This window comes from Cetorhinus maximus, chromosome 3 (assembly GCF_964194155.1).
Source record: "Cetorhinus maximus chromosome 3, sCetMax3.hap1.1, whole genome shotgun sequence".
NCBI classification, from domain to species: domain Eukaryota; kingdom Metazoa; phylum Chordata; class Chondrichthyes; order Lamniformes; family Cetorhinidae; genus Cetorhinus; species Cetorhinus maximus.
In genome coordinates, this window is record NC_135881.1 from 103,212,381 (window position 1) to 103,227,894 (window position 15,514).

General features: G+C 41.7%; 1 protein-coding gene across 1 annotated transcript in view; it reads right to left on the minus strand.

Annotated features, from left to right (window-relative positions):
- The window catches only part of LOC144678828 (uncharacterized), a 283,752-nt gene that overhangs the window by 38,447 nt on the left and 229,791 nt on the right, over nt 1–15,514 (minus strand). The window lies entirely within an intron of this gene.

Below are 15,514 nucleotides of genomic sequence, written 5' to 3' on the forward strand. Positions count from 1 at the left end.
TGACTTCACTAGCAGTACACTGCGTTGGAAGGCCTTGCTTTTGGTCCCAATGCTAGGCCCTGCTAGGAATGCTAGGAGAGAAGGAAGTTTTCCCTGCAGCTCATAGACAAGTTAACTACTGATTTTTATGGGCAGTCAGCAGCGAACGCTGTACCTTCGCTGCTGACAGGAAAATCCAGCCCACTGTATATTAAACTGGGTAGAAGAGTGTGGGTTTCATTGAGTGACTGTTGATGAGCTCTGATACATATTTTCAATGCCAAAGGTGTCAAACTTGGTGACATATAACAGTTGAATTTTGAAGCCAACTGATTATTTGACCCAGTTTTGTTGACATTTAGAAAAGGTCAAAATTGTACACACCCATGAGATAGAGGTTCTAATTTGTCACATCAATTACAGAGAGAGAACATACAGAAAGACATTAGAAAATAAGGCAGGTAGCTTCTTTCTACATTTGAATTTGACTTAAAAAAAAAGTTGCATTTTGAAAGCAAACAAAGCATTTGTGAAGAAATTATAGAAACTGAGGTTGACGGGATGACAGAATAGTTGAAGGTGAAGGAGGTTGGCCTCTTTCTACCTTACCTTGTGGACAGGTAGAAGTGGGGGGAATGGAAGGAGGATTGAGGGTAAGTTGTGTGATGGGAGGATAAAAGGGTTGAGCAGGTAGTTTGAAGGGGAAGAGTTATGGATGATGGAAGAGGTTGGAAGGGAAGGAGATAATGGGAAAGTGAAGGGTGGTGGATACAATGGGAGAAATAGAGTGAAGCATAAGTGATTAGGGAATAGGATGGGATGTGAGCTGCTGAAGGGTATATTTTCGCCACAACTCACTGTAGCCATCCTGCCACACTATGATACTTACCCACCTCCCATCTGAAAGAAAAGTTTTGAAAATCAGAAAGAGAGAAGCAACAGGACAACGCAAAGCAAAAAGAGTTAAAGTAAAAGAAAGACAGAAGCAGAAAAAGTGAGACAGAGAAACAGCACCACAAAGACAGGGAATTTATGACCTGACTCTGGCTTATTAGCCCTGATTTTAATATTATGAATTCCTTTTAATTGATATAAAGTATCGAACATAATTTATAGGTAGCATTTTTCTATATAAATGATGCAATTACAGTATGAATATCAATTTACAATTGTGTGAATAATTGAGCCTATGTTGTTTTAAATGCGTGTTTGAAATTGAACATGTGCAGATTAGGTTGGAAGTAATGCTTAAATGATGGGATGTGTGAAACGTCAATGGAGGAAATAAGTGGGCTCTGCATCCCATGAACAAACTTAAAAAAACCCCTAAAATCTGCAAAGGTTGTTGTTGGTCGGTGGAAACAAAGATGTGATGGCAAGTGGATGTATAAGTTGGGTAGATGGAAAGTTAGGGAGTTCTAGCGAATTTCAGGCTGGTGAGTGATGAGCACACACAGTTGCAAAAATAATATTCCATGGTGGTAAAAATAATAGGTCATGTGCTCATTTTCACAATTGGGAATACCTTTAATAGCAATTTTCTTCTACTGGCAATTTGAAACTATAGGCTGAAAATTCAATCACTGGCCAGGATTTTTCAGTCAGCGCGCTGGGGCAGGCCCAACATGCCGGTGCTTAAAATGACGTGTGATGACGTCGGGTGTGTGTCCCAACGTCATCGCGCTGTCTCGTTCGGTGGGCGCACGCCGGAGTCGGCTGCATGCCCACTGATAATTAAAAGGCCTATTAAGGCCATTAACGAAGTAATTAAGTTCAAGTTTACACTGCCCGTCCAACCTTACGGTTGGTGGGCAGGCAAAAAGGCCAAGCAGCCTTTATGTTTTTTAGGAAACCTCATCCACAAGCAGGATGAGGTTTCCTAAAGCTTTTACGAATTAAATAAGAAGTTTTTCTGAAAAATAAAAACATGTCCCATCTCATGTGACACAGTCACATGAGAGGGGACATGTTTCATTAAATTTTTACTATATTCTTTATTTTTTTCAAAATGCTTCAATTTCCCTGAGGCAGCTCCATGTCTCAGGGAGATTGAAGCGCTCTTTCGCGTGCATGCCCGACTCTCCCTCCTCCCTCTGCCCACACAGGTAGCGTTCAGCGCTACTGCTTGGGTATTATGCTGGGTGGGCTTTAATTGGCCCGCCCGCGTAAAATGGCAGTGCAGAGCCAATTGCGGGCGGCAGTCGGCTCTGCAACTGCCCCCGCCCGATGTGGGAAAAATTCAGGCCACTGTGTCAGTGGGGGAACATTTAGGAGACAGTGATGATTGTATTGTACGTTTTAGGATGATGATAGGAAATGACGATAGGCAATCCAGAGTGAAAATAGTTAACTGGACAAGAGCCGACTTCGATGAGGCAAGAACAGAGCTGGGCCAGATAGAATGGAATGGAAGATTGGCAGGAAAAACTATAGCCAAACAATGGGCTTCCTTCAAAAAAGAATTGGTTCAGGCACAGTCAAGGTATATTCCATTGAAAGGGAAAGGTAGGACAAACAAATCCATAGCTCCCTGGATGTAAAAGGAGATTGAAATTAAGATAAAGAAAAAGTGCACTAATGACAGGTATCAGGTAGAAAATACAATTGAGAACCAAGAGGAATACAGAAGGTTCAGGGGGGAGGTGAAAAAGCATATTAGAGAAGCAAAGAGGAATTATGAGAAAAGACTGGCAGCCAACATGTAGGGGAATCCCAAAGTCTTCTATAGGCATATAAAGAATAAAAGGGTGGTAAAAGGAGGAGGGCCAATTAGGGACCTAACATGGAATTTACACATGGACGAAGATGCCATGGCTGAGGTATTAAATGATACTTTGCATCAGTCTTTACCAAGGAGATGCTACCCAGGCCCTGGTGACAGATGAGGAAACTCTCACTAGAAGGGCTCAAAATTGATAAGGGGGAGGTGTTGACTACACTGTCGGTACTTAAAGCTGACAAGGGACAGGACCGGTTGAGATGTATCCAAGGATATTAAAGGAATTGAGAGCAGAAATTGCAGCAGCACTGGCCATAATCTTTCAGTCTTCCCTAAACTCAGGGGTTGTGCCAGAGGACTGGAGAATTGTAAACATTACACCCTTGTTCAAAAAATGATTGTAAGAATAAGCCCAGCAATTACAGACCAGTCAGGTTAACTTCAGTGGTGGGCAAAATTCTAGAAACAATTATTTGGGGTAGAATTAGTAGTCGCACGGAAAAATATGGGTTGATAAGGAAGAGCCAGCATGGATTTCTAAAGGGGAAATCATGTTTAACTAACTTGCTGGAGTTTTTTTGAAGAGGTAACAGAAAAGGTTGATGATGGTACTGCTGTTGATGTGGTGTACATGGACTTTGAAAAGGCATTTAACATAGTGCCACACAACTGACTTGTGGGCTAGAATTTTCACGTTGGCGTGTAGGCCCGACATGCCGACACGTAAAATGACACGCGGTGACGTCAGGTGTGCGTACCAACATCACCGTGCGTTATTCAGTTCTTTCGTTCAGTGGGCGCGCGCCGGAGACGGCTGCACGCCCGCTGAACTGTCAAAGGCCTGTTAAGGCCATTAATAAACTAATTAAAACAATTCTCAATGCTGCCCGTCCAACATTAAGGTTAGCGGGCAGGCGTTGAGCACAAGCGGCCTTCGCATTTTTCGGGAAATCTCATCCACGGGCAGGATGAGGTTTACTGAAGGTTTCATTAAATAAATAATTTTTTTTTTCACAATTCATAAACATGTCCCAGCTCATGTGACACTGCTCATGAGGAGACATGTCTAAATAATTTTAATCTTTCTTTATTTCAAACTTTCAATATGAACTTAATCTCTCTGAGGCAGCTCCGTGCCTCAAGGAGATTTCTGCGCTCCAACGTGCGCATGCGCGAAACATGCAGGCCCCAACTCTTCCTCCTCCCCCCACCCGCACAGGTAGTGCTATAGGGCACGGGTCATGCTGGGCAGGCCTGAACTGGCCCGCCCACATAAAATGGCGGCGCACAGCTGATCGTGGGTGACAATTGGCTCTGCGCCCGCCCCTGCCAGCTCCTGACTGTGGCCTGCCCAACAGGCAGAAAATTCTGCCCGTGAGAAAAGTTATTACTCATGGAATAAAAGGGACAGTAGCAACATGGATACAAAATTGGCTGAAAAATAGGGAGCAGAGAGTAATGGTTAATGGATATTTTTCAAGCTGGAGGAAGGTTTGTAGTGAAGTTCCCCAGGGGTCGGTATTGGGACCCTTGCTTTTCCTGATATATATTAATGATCTAGATCTTGGTATGCAGGGGACAATTTCAAAGTTTGTGAATGATACGAAGCTTGGGAGCATTGTGAACTGCGAGGAGGACAGTGTATAGCCTCAAGAGGACATAGACAAGTTGGTGGTGTGGGCAGATAGGTGGCAGATGAAGTTCAATGTGGAGAAGTGTGAGGTGATGTATTTTGGTAGGAAGAACATGGATAGACAATATAAAATAAGGGGTGAAATTTTGAAGGGGGTGCAGGAGCAGAAAGACTTGGGTGTATATGTGCATAGGTCATTGAAAGTGGCAGGACAAGTGGAGAGAGCAGTTAGTAAAGCATATAGCATCCTGGACTTTATTAATAGGGGCATAGGGTACAAGAACAAGGAGGTTATGCTGAATTTATATAAGACACTCATTAGACCTCAGCTGGAATATTGTGTACAGTTCTGGGCACACATTATAGGAAGGATGTGAACGCATTGTAGAGAGTGTAGAAGAGGTTTCCAATAATGGTTCCAGGGATGAGAAACTTCAGCTATGAGGATAGATTGGAGAGTTTGGGACTGTTTTCCTTGGAGAGAAGGTGGCTGAGAGGAGATTTGATAGAGATGCTCAAAATCATGAGGGGGCTGGACAGAGTAGGTAGGGAGAAGCTGTTCCAACCCACAAAAGGATCAAGAACAAGAGGGTGCAGATTTAAAGTGATTTGCAAAAGAAGGAAGTGTGACGTGAGAAAAAACTTTTTCACACAACGAGTGGTTCGGGTCTGGAATGCACTGCCTGGAAGTGTGGTGGAGGCAGGTTCAATCGAGACATTCAAGAGGACATTAGATGATTACTTGAATAGAAACAATGTGCAAGGGTATGGGGAAAAGGCAGGGCAATGGCACTAGGTCATAATGCTCATTTGGAGAGCCAGTGCAGACATGATGGGCTGAATGGCCTCCTTCTGTGCCATTAAGATTCTGTGATTCTGTTATTTGAGTCCTTGTTCACATCAAGCGACTGACTGAATTTGTGTAGACTGCCTCTAGTACGTTGACTGTTTGTGACCTGGGGAACAACCAAATTTAATAAAAATAAAACTAGTTTCTGATCTAGCTGATTTCATGCTGTGATGTCATTAGATGACCGGAAGAGCAATTCTGTGAGTGTACTTGAATTAAGTTTGCAATTCATGGGCAACTAAACAGATTGGATTTTCTGCACACTGGTTGAGCCTCATCAACTGAAATGTACCAATATAAATGTAGCATACAAGGGCATGAAAAAGAATGAAATAAAGGATGGTTCAACATGTTAGATCCTTCCAGTGATCATTTGTAATGTAGCCTACAATGGGGTATTTCTTATCTATTTCATCATTCCCCACAAAAATGAAGCAACACTCTACATTCCACACATCTACCTTTTTATCCAACTCCATTCAATCTGATCTCTACACATCCACTTTTCGCCAGTCCCAGCCTGACGCATAGGAGGATAACAGGACATCATTGCAGGAGTGCATCAGGGAGCCAATTTCAACTCAACAATCTCCAACTGCTTCATCAATGACCCATCATAATAAGGTTAGGAGTGGGACTGAAATTAAAACAGAAAATGCTGGAAAAATTCAGCAGGTCTGGCAGCATCTGTGGAGAGAGAAACAGAGTTAACGTTTCATGCCCATATGACTCTTAAAGAGTCATATGGACTCAAAACGTTAACTCTGTTTCTCTCTACATAGATGCTGCCAGACCTGCTGAGTTTTTCCAGCATTTTCTGCTTTTATTGCAGATTTCCAGCATCCTCAGTATTTTGTTTTTATATTATTATAGAAGTGGGACTGCTTGTTGTTGATTCTATAGTATTCAGCACAATTGACAATTCTGATAATGAAATCAACATACAGTAAGGCCTGGACAACATTCAGTCTTGGGTTGATAACATTCATTTCAAATCAGTACCAAGTACTAACCATCTTGAACAAAAGAAAGTCTAGCAATTTCTTCCTAAACTTCAACCTTACCACCATCGAGGGGATACCCACCATCAATATTTAGGGGGTCACCACTGACCAGAAGCTGAAAAGTGTCAGTCATTATTAACACTGTGGCTACAAAAACCAAGAGAGTCTGTGCATTCTGTGATGAGTGGCTTACCTCCTGACCCCTCAAAGTTTCTCCACCATCTACAAGGGCAAAATCAGGAATGTAATGGAGCAGTCACCACTCACCTAGATAGTTACAGCCACAAAATCACTTAAAAAGCTCACTGCCTACCACAGATCTGTTGACTCGATTGGTGCCCCTGATACTAGACTCAATATCTACCCTTTCATCATCAGCACAGTGTGGCTGAGTGTGTATGATCTACAGGATGCAGGGCAGTATATCGGCAAAGTTGCCTCAGCAGCACCTGCCTTCCCTGAAAAGCCTATAATTGAGAAGGACAAGAGGGGCAATGTCATGGGAATGCCAAGATTCCTTCAAGGTCATACACCACCCTGTCTTGTCATTGGGTCAAAGTTCTGAAATACCATTGGGTGAACATCATCGCCACAAAGACTGCGACAGTTCCAGGAAAAGAGCCAATGCAACCTTCTCAGAGCAACTAGGGATGGTCAATATATGTACCCTTACCAGCATCACCCATATGAACAAATAAAAGATATCAGTGTGGGCTGTTGCAGTTATCAGCACTTTACAATGCCTCTGAATTTAAACAAAAAACTAAGATAGGTTTACATGAAAGCATGAAAACTTTGACATCAAAGCCCTAATTTCTGCTTCCCTTAATACATCAGTAATGCAATTTGTTCTTCTAAAACAGACTATTGTTGATATGACTACATTCACACTTCTCCTTGAATCCTCATCTACTCTTTGCCTAACAATTAATTATAAGTATGTCCTGGTCAAGCAAAATACTCTTGCAAAACAGTATTCAATGATAAAATCAGTCAGGTCCTAAAATAAAGCATTAACACTTCTGTTGTGTGGTCATCAGTGTTTACAACTGTTTACTATTTAAGAGAGACTACCACCTTTGTAATAATATACTTACCGTGATCATCATTATAATGATTACAATATAGGATAGGCTAAATTAATTTTAATTTGAAAAATGTTAGATTTTTTTCTAAAGCATCTTACAAAGATACATTGGAAGCATGAATCCCTTACTTCTAATGATATTGAGCTCTAATTAATTTCTCCATTACTACTAACTTTCTTGGTTTTGCACAAATATAGGAAAAAAAGCAATGACCAACAAAATTTTAAAGCAGTTTGATTTTAGCTGCGTGCTTTTTCACTAGCGCTGTGGATACCAGGATATTCTCATCTTCACCTCAATTTCTAGTTTTGTCTCGGACAGCAAGATAAGAGATATCTGCCGTGTGTTTGTGAAATGAGACATCCTTCTAAGTTTTTTTTTCTCTCCCTTGCTTGAGATTTTCTGCTCTATTGTGAAGTCGAAAAGGTGATAGTCATCTTTCAAAGCCTTCACCAATGTGATTGAGATGTGCTAAGATTCCCTACCTGACTCACATGCTCTTTAGCCCCAGGTTGGTACCTGCTCTAGGCAACGGCTAAGATTGGAAACTCAGTGTGGAAGATCATGAGTACACGTTCCAGCATGCAACATAATAAAAAAATGAAATTTGCATAGTACCTTACCATACATGTCATAATTCTCTAAATGCTTCAGATACAGGGGAGTGCAGTGATTGTTGCTATGTAGGCAAATGTAGCAGCCATTTATTCGTAGCAACTTCTCACAAACAATAATGATATAATTCATATGCTTGATACTACTTGTTGAAGGAGAAATGTTGAGTAGGACACTGAGAGAACACCATGCTCCATAACAACACAGGATCTTGAACAGATAGCTGAGGTCTTGGTTTAACATCTTACCCACAGGATGGCACTTGCAATCATGTAGGATTCCCTCAATATTACAATGGTGCTAACCTAAATTATGTGCTTAGGTTATAGACCTTCAACTTATAGTTTGTTGTCACCCAAGTGAGAATACTGCCAGCTGAATCATGCTGACCCTCAAGCAGTAGTATTGCAGTGTGCTGTGCCATCAAAGATAGAAGTTTCATTTTTATTTTAAATTACTGACCATCCAAAATGCAAGAATTCTATTTTTTATTACTTATCTGTCATAAAATTGTCATTTCAATTAATTGTTTGAAATTATCACCTGTAACTACCATGCATTCAAGACAGGTGAACCGGACAACTTAATCTTAAATCAGATAGTGATAATATTAGATAGGATAAATTATAGCAAGAATAACGTGTAGCAGCAATAGAACATAAACATAAATTTAATTTTGTGCAGCAATTGTCCACCTTTGAGGATTACACAGGATATACGGCACAGAAATAAACCATTTGAACCAACCGGTCCATGCAGGTATTTATGTTCCACTCGAGCCTCCTCCCATCTTTTCTCATCCAACATAACCAACTAATCCCTTCTCCTTCATATGCTTGTCTAGTTTCCCCTTAAATGCATCTATACTATTCACTACTGCCACTCCTTGTGGTCGCGAGATCTACATTCTTACCACTCTTCAGATTAAGAAGTTTCTTCTGAATGCCCAATCAATAGAATGATAGTGTAGAGGATAAAAGTGACATAAAGAAACCAATATGCTTTTATTGCCATAACACAGGGCATCTCAAAGCCAATTGCTGGAAGCTGAACGTTAAACTAGTGACAGTAACATGAACGCTTAAGAAGTCTTCAGAAAAGGCTGTATCAGAAAAGGAAATGGGTGTTCAAACAACGACAATTGGACAAGTCAAATGTGTCCCCTCTCAACCTACTAGAATGGGGAATGCAACTCAAGATAGTCAAGAGGATTCTTCCTCGAATACTGCTAAAGTGAGTCAGGGGTTTTGTCTCTAAGGGAGAAGTATTCCCTTACTCCTCCAACAAAACAAGTAAACAAATTAATATTTTGAGAGATGCTGGGGTAGATCAGTCATTAATGGCGACTGATGATATGATGTGTTCCAGAGGGTTTGATGAAAGAAAACGTATTAATAGGGGGTATTCATGGGATTTATGAAACTGCTCCCTTGTGAAAAGTCAATTTACAAAGTAACAAAGTAAACAGAATTGTTACTGTGGCAATTGTTGCTAGTTTAACCATTGAAGGGGTAGGTTTTATATTGGGTAATGATTTGGCCAGTGTAGACGGGACTGCCCCATCAGTCTACTCTCCATCATCAGTAAAGTAATGGAAGGGGTCATCAACAGTGGTATCAAGTGGCACTTGCTTAGCAATAACCTGCTCACTGATGCACAGTTTGGGTTCCACCAGGGCCACTCAGCTCCTGACCTCATTACAGCCTTGATTCAAACATGGCCAAAAGAGCTGAACTTCTGAGGTGAGGTGAGAGTGACTGACCTTGACATCAAGGCCGCATTTGACAGAGCGTGGCATCAAGGAGCCCTAGCAAAACTTGAGTCAATAGGATTCAGGAGAAAAACTCTCCACTGGTTGGAGTCATACCTAGGACAAATAAAGATGGTTGTGGTTGTTGGAGGTCAGTCATCTCAGCTCCAGGACATCACCGCAGGAGTCCCTCAGGGTAGCGTCCTTGGCCCAACCATCTTCAGCTGCTTCATCAATGACCTTCCTTCCATCATGAGGTCAGAAGTGGGGATGTTCGTTGATGATTGCACAATGTTCAGCATCATTTGCGATTCCTCAAATACTGAAGCAGTCCATGTCCAAATACAGCAAGACCTGGACAGTATCCAGGCTTGGGCTGACAAGTGGCAAGTAACATTCACGTCACAGGCAATGATCATCTCCAACAAGAGAGAATCTAACCGTCGCCCCTTTACATTCAATGGCATTACCATCGCTGAATCCCCCGCTATCAACATCCTGGGGGTTACCATTGACCAGAAACTGAACTGGCCTAGCCAAATAAATACTGTGGCAACAGCAACAGGTCAGAGGCTAGGAATCGTGCGACGAGTAACCCACCTCCTGACTCCCCAAAGCCTGTCCACCATCTACAAGGCACAAGTCAAGAGTGTGATGGAATAATCCCCACTTGCCTGAATGAGTGCAGCTCCAACAACACTCAAGAAGCTTGACACCGTCCAGGACAAAACAGCCCGTTTGATTGGCACCACTTCCACAAACACCACTGACACCAGCACTGCCAAGACTCCTGAGACAGCACCTTCCAAACCCATGACCACTACTATCTAGAAGGACAAGTGCAGCAGATAAATGGGAACACCACCACCTAGAAGTTCCCCTCCAAGTCACTCACCATCCTGACTTAGAAATATACTGCTGTTCCTTCACTGTCGCTGGGTCAAAATCCTGGAACTCCCTTCCTAACAGCACTGTGGGTGCACCTACACCAAATGGACTGCAGCGGTTCAAGAAGGTAGCTCACCACCACCTTCTCAAGGGCAACTCGGGATGGGCAATAAATGTTGGCCCAGCCAGCGAAGCCCACATCCCATGAATCAAATTTTTAAAAAGTGGCAATGACTGCGTTGCAGCAGTTGCTTGATCATGTTGATCTTGCCAAACTCCCCAAAATTACTGTGGCCAATAACAAGAAGCTTATTGTTGATAATGAGCAATTGAAGGAAAGGCTGATTATTGTCAAGAGCCAACTTTCATGCACGAAAGATGAATTTGCTAATGTAAAACGAGAACTGGTGAGAACACTGGAATGTCACAGAAAGTAAAACACTTGAATGAGGATTTGAAACATCTAAATGATAAACTTACAGAAGTAAACACAACAAAGATAGACCTTCAATTAAAATTTGATGAACTTCAAGTATCAGAAGTCTCCATTAAGTATCGTGTAAGACACATTGAACAGGAAAAGGAATTGCTGATGAATCAGAACGGTTGGCTGAATGCAGATTTAAAAGCCAAAACTAAAGAACTGTGGAACTTTGTCATGAAAAAGCAATGCAATTCTTGAACTCTGATGCAATCTGGAGAACAATAAAGATGAGATGTACAAATGGAAGAGCACATCCAGGCTTTAAAAGCAGAGAAGGAAAATTTAAAGAAACAGCTTGAGAATCTAACGAGTGAATTGAAAGAGTCTAAGCAACAAGTAGTAACCATGGAGGAAAAGTTTCAAAATGAACTGAATGCCCATGTGAAGCTGTTAGGCTTCTATAAGGGTTCCACAGATGACTGAAACAAAGATAACTGAACTCACCAGAGCAATTGCCGAGCTGAATGAAAAGATTAATAAACTTGGAAAAGAGTTGGAAAATAAGATATGCATCCGTATGTGAAGAGGAGGGGAAGACCGCCAGAGTATTGGTTCGCAGTTACACCAGAAAGGTTGAAAACCCATGGTTCAAAATAGAAATAAAAGCTGGTCATGATATTCCGAAAGAAAATTTTAATGTCTCTGCACTACCTTTGGTTGACCGTGAAAAGATTTTGGGAGGAACCATGTAATTGTTAATATTCTGTCCAGAGTTTAAAGAAAGGGTGTAGGAGAAAAGGCAGGTTATGAATTATGATAATTCTATGATGTTAAAATTCTGCTAATCCTACTAGTTACATGTACTGTCTTTTGTTTTGGCTAAGCCTTTGTACCTTTATAATATATGTGTAATTGTGAATCTAAATGAAAGGTTCTTCATACGGTACGTAAGCTATTTGTTGGAAGTTTATGATGTTACATACTTCTTGCAAAGAAATTGTAAAGCCATTGTAAAGAAACCTTCGTTACGGTGAAGCCTTCTTTCTTCCTTGGGATTAAGTTGTTATGAAATCCAACTTACCTTCTCAAGGAGAAGGGGCCGGGAACTCCAAGTACTGAGAGGCCTCAGGAGTTTTGCGTATACATGGACTGGGAGTGAGTGGTACACGCGTAATTTGGAATTTTTGTAATTCTTCGGGCTGAGAAGAGGCCCAGTACACCTGCGCAAATAGAAAACAGCGGGAGAACAGGATCATGTGACTGGGGAGTGGAGCACCATGGTCAGGAAAAGCCCCAGGCCGGGGACAGAGAGGGAACAAGGACAGGTCCCAAAAGAAAAGTCCAAGCGAGGGGGCAGGGAGAGGTTCCAGTTAAGGAGAAAGAGGAGCAGAGAAAGAGGCTCCAAGCAGAAAAAGGATCTGCATTGGCAAACTTTAAGTGGGGAGGGCTCAGGAGAAGCCCTGGCAATCGAAAAAGGCAGCAGAAGGTTGGTGATTCCATGCTGCAGGCCACTGGGGCGAAGGTAACCCTTTGGAGCAGTAGTGTTCAGCTCGCTTTGGAAGGATCTGAAGTTATGCTTGTGAGTTGATGCTGCAGTGCAGACTCAGGAATCCGGGGGGGCGAAGTCTCAGGAGATGAGGCTGAAACCCTGTGAGGTGGGCCGTCGGTGTGTCGTCCAAGTTGGAATGACTTTTGGAAAGAATTCTAAGGCAAGATCTTTGAAGGTGAAGACTAGAATCCCTTGTAAGAGGAACAGAGTTTCAGTGAGATTGGCTGACTTGCAAAGTTTACTGATGTCTGGGTGGGTTGTTGCAAAATTTGTGGAATCTGTCTTGGTCGCATCTGCCATTGACTGTGTAGTGTGGTGTGTTCAACCACAGTCCGATGGTTAATTCATATGTGCCGCATTTTAACCCTAAATGTTATGAATGAACATAAGATAGATATTCTAAATTGTTTTATCTTTCTAACCTTGCATAGCAAAGTCTATTTTTTGTTTGTTCAAAACCCATGGAATCTTGTGGCTTTATTCACTTGGAACATAAGAACGAGGAGCAGGAGTAGGCAATTCAGCCCCTCGAGCCTGCCCTGCCATTCAATATGATCATAGCTGATCTCATTTCGGCCTCAACTCCAATTTCCCGCCCTCTCCCCATAACCTTTCAACCCGTTACTAATTAAAAATCTGTCTATCTCCTCCTTAAATTTATTCAGCTTCCCGGCATCCACTGCACTCTGAGGTGGTGAATTCCACAGATTCATGATCCTTTGGGAAAAATAATTCCTCCTCATCTCTGATTTAAATCTACCACCTCTTAGTCTAAAACTATGGCCTCTCGTTCTAGAATGCCCCACAAGGGGAAACATCTGCTTCATGTCTACTTTGTCTATCCCCTTTAGCATCTCATATAGCTCAATTAGATCTCCTCTCATCCTTCCAAACTCTGGCGAGTATAGGCTGAAACTGCTCAATCTCTCCTCATTAGACAAGCCCCGCAATTCTGGAATCAATCTACTGAACCTCCCCTGAACCACCTCCAATGCAACTACATCCTTCCTCAAGTAAAGGGACCAAAACTGTGCACAGTACTCCAGGTGCGGTCTCACCAATGCCTTATACAGTTGTAACCACACTTCCCTATTTTTATACTCTATTCCTTTAGCAATAAATGCCAAAATTCCATTTGCCTTCCTTATTACCTGCTGTACCAGCATATTAGCTTTCAGCGATTCATGCACAAGGACACTCAGATCCCTCTGCACTGAAGCATTCTGAAGTTTCTTTCCATTTAAATAATAAATCGCCTTTTTATTCTTCCGACCAAAATGGATAACCTCACACTCATCCACTTTAAACTCCATCTGCCAAATTTTGGCCCATTCACCTAACCTGTCCATATCCATTAGTAAATTTCTTATTTCCTCCTTGCAACTTACTTTCCCACCTATTTTGGTGTCATCTGCAAATTTAGCTATAGTACCTTCTATCCCTGAATCTAAGTCATTAATGTAGATTGTAAATAGTTGGGGCCCAAGGACCGAACCCTTTGGCACCCCACTAGTTACAGCTTGCCATCCAGAAAAAGACCCATTTATCCCGACTCTCTGCTTTTTGTTCATTAGCCAATCCTCTATCCAAGCTAATATATTACTCCTAACTCCGTGTGATCTTATCTTGTGTATTAATCTTTTGTGCGGCGCCTTATCAAAGGCCTTCTGGAAGTCCAGATATAGTACATCTACAGGATCCCCATTATCCACTTTGCTTGTCACATCTTCAAAGAACTCTAGCAAATTAGACAAACACAATTTACTCTTCATAAAACCATGCTGACTCTGATGGATTGCATTTTGACTTTCCAAATACTACTTCCTTAATAATGGATTCCAACAATTTCCCAACGACAGACGTTAAATTAACTGGTCTATAGTTTCCTACTTTCTGCCTCCCCAACTTTTTGAATAAGGGCGTTATATTGACATTTTTCCAATCCACTGGAACCTTTCCAGCATCCAGGGAATTTTGGAATATTATAGCCAATGCATCCACTATCTCCGCTGCCACTTCCTTTAAGACCCTGGGATGTAGGCTATCAGGTCCTGGGGACTTGTCATCTTTTAATCCCAATAGTTTGCTCAGTACTTTTTCTCTAGTGATGGTGATTGTTCTAAGTTCCTCCTTCTATATACCATCTGCACTACCTGTTACTATTGGGGTGGTACTGATGTCCTCCATCGTGAAAACCGAGGCAAAATATTGATTAAACGTCTCTGCCATTTCTGCATTCCCCGTTAGTAACTCCCCAGTCTCATCCTTCAAGGGACCAACATTCACTTGAGCTACTCTCTTCCCTTTTATATACTTGTAGAAGCTTTTGCTATCAGTTTTTACATTTTGTGCTAGTTTTCTTTCATAATTTACCTTTGCTCTTTTTGTTATTTTTTTTAATAACCCTTTGTTGATCTTTAAAAGTTTCCCAATCTTCCAGCCTGCCACTGACCTTTACAATTTGGTATGCCTTAGCTTTTGTCTTTATGTTATCTTTAACTTCCTTGCTTAGCCATGGATGCTGTTTCCCCCTTTCACCATCTTTCTTGCTCTTTGGAATATATTTTACTTGGAATGAATTGAATATCTCCTTAAATATCTGCTCATCAACTGTCCTACCTTGTAGTCTTCCTGACCAGTCCACGAGGGCCAAATCTGCCCTCATACCTATGTAGTTACCTTTGTCTAACTCCAGAACACTAGTGTGGGACTCAAGTTTCTCGCTCTCAAACTGAACTTGAAATTCTACCATGCTATGATCACTCTTCCCTAGAGGATCCTTTGCTCTGAGCTCATTAATTAATCCCATCTTATTACACAAAACCAAATCCAGAATAGCCTGCTCCCTGGTTGGTTCCACAACATATTGCTCCAAGAAACAATCCCTAATACATTCTATGAACTCTCCCTCGAGGCTACCCTTGCCAATTTGATTAGTCCAGTCTATATGCATATTCAAATCACCCATGATTATTGCCGTGCCTTTCTTACATGCTCCCAGTATTTCCTGGTTTA